At 40.3% G+C, this 2,185-nt stretch overlaps 1 long non-coding RNA gene across 1 annotated transcript; it reads right to left on the bottom strand.

The window, feature by feature from the left end:
* Window positions 1–982: 982 nt before the first annotated feature.
* LOC119328996 lies at window positions 983–1,865 on the bottom strand. Its single transcript, XR_005159263.1, has 3 exons — window positions 1,748–1,865; window positions 1,526–1,656; window positions 983–1,310 (listed from the first exon to the last, which is right to left on the bottom strand). It is a non-coding gene; the product is annotated as an uncharacterized LOC119328996 (long non-coding RNA).
* Window positions 1,866–2,185: the final 320 nt, after the last annotated feature.

Genomic DNA, 2,185 nt, shown 5'->3' with positions numbered 1-2,185 from the left:
CACCTGCGACAGGAAGCATGGGAATAAGGTAGCAAGTGCAGATGCCTTTGCATTGGCATTGCATGTCGACCGGCGGTGCAGCGACGGTGTTGCACCCAAGAAGCAGTAACGTGATGAATCTTCCATAACGACGGTGAGCAGCTGCAATGGCGCTCAAGCAAATTTTGGATTGACTGATACGTGCACAGATTAATAACATTGCAGAGATACACACGCAGCTAAGCCAACATAGTGTCAAATAATGCAGAGAGAAGATGCCTCTATATTTACAATAACTAATAAGGTAGCGAGTGAACATGCCTTCGCATTGGCGTTGCATGTCGACATGCCGTGCAGCGACGGCGTTCCTCCCAAGAAGCAGTAACGTGATGAATCCGGTATCACCACGGTGGCCAGCTGCAATGGCGGTCAAGCAAATTTTGGATTGACTGATACTTTCACGGATTTGTAAAATCGTAGAGATCACACACAGCTAAGCCAACATAGTGTCAAATAATGCAGACAGAAGATGCCTCTATATTTATAATAATTACCATAACTCATAATACCATGTTTCTGTTGGCAAATCATATAATTTTACCAATAGGCTGACCATATTAATTACCATAACTCATAATACCATGTTTCTGTTGGCAAATCATATAATTTTACCAATAGGCTGACCACTTCATCTAGTTTAATGTCAAGTCTAATAAGATCGTTGCTATCGACGTTAATGACATCCCATAGCCGAATTAGTCTGTCCTTCTGTTTCAAGGGATTTCTCTCAGTAGCCTAACTATTCTGAACTTCACTTTCTAGGGGAATGCTTCTCCATTGAGGCTAATTGCATTGCCATATCACACACCATTGTTTTAAACCATATACTGCAAAAAAGAAAGAAATCATAACCTGAATATAAAAAATTAGTACTTGGTTAAAACAGATAAAACATCGTAAAATTCTGAAGAGTGGCAGTACTTGATTAGTCTCAAGGGAAGCTGCTGGCAAATCCATGGCTTTAATTTGAAAAAATAGATTAAACCTTATCATCAGTCATTGAATCTGCACTATGTAAGCAACATGTATGATCTAACCAACCGAACAACCATATCAACAGACCAGAGACAACCTTGGCACAGGGTGGCAGAATCTTGAGCACATGGGGATAGTTGGTGCGCTTCAAACTGATCTCCATGAGTCATCGCAAAATTGTCTGCGAGAAGAAAAGTGATCCAATCCGTAGAGAGCACAAAACTATCAGAGGACACGGTAGACAAAAAATTGAATCCAAATCCAAAGGGAAAGCCACAGTTGATTCAATTGTACACCTGAAAGAAAAAAAATCGGAATAAGCAGTGTGAAAATACGATTCTGGTAAAGGTGAGTAAAACAATTGTGATGCAAAAAAGCTCCTTGAGTACTCGGCATCCATGACTTCTGTTTGAGAGAGATGATCCTTTTGTTTTCCATGGGAGGGGGAGGGGGGTGGGGATAATCGAGAGGAACAGATCGTGGATTATGGGTACAGTTGGTGTGCTCTCACCTGATCTCCATGACGAACTTGAGAAAATCTAGGATCCAACCCGTGGAGAGTACAAAACTTTGAGAAGGCACAATAGAAAAAAACTTGAATCGGAATCCAAAGGAAAAGTGATGGTCGATGCAATCGTAAACCTGCAACAAACTCATGTGAAAATACGAATCTAATACAGATGAGGAAAACTATTTTGATGTCAAAAACTCCTTGAGCATACGAAATCCACACCTTCTGTTTGAGAGAGAAGATCGATTTGTTTTTCATTGGGGAGGAGAGAGATAATCAAGAGGAAGAGATCTGGATGGATTTGTGTTTCAATTGGGAGAGATATTTTTTTGACAAACTGGGAGAGAGATAATGGAGAGGAGGAAGAGATCGTGGAGGGGAGAGGAGGAAGAGATCGTGCAGGGCAAGATATCCTCCCGTGTATTTTTAAACAATATCCTCCCATGCTGTACGTGCATAGTTTTCTTTTTTTCACATTTAGTACGTGTATAGCTAATTAGATGAAGAGATCTCTAAAAAAATAGAAGATTTTTTTTGAGGGGTAAAAAATGGAAGAGATAATGGCGTTGTATTGGAGAAGATTGAGATTTCGTTATTAGACAATGAGAACTGCTGTCAGGCCTTCTGAGCGGTTAATATTATTGGCCCAATTGAGAAAAA

The sequence above is a fragment of the Triticum dicoccoides genome, chromosome 7A (assembly GCF_002162155.2).
Source record: "Triticum dicoccoides isolate Atlit2015 ecotype Zavitan chromosome 7A, WEW_v2.0, whole genome shotgun sequence".
Taxonomy (NCBI): domain Eukaryota; kingdom Viridiplantae; phylum Streptophyta; class Magnoliopsida; order Poales; family Poaceae; genus Triticum; species Triticum dicoccoides.
This window is presented reverse-complemented; position numbering and strand designations above follow the sequence as displayed.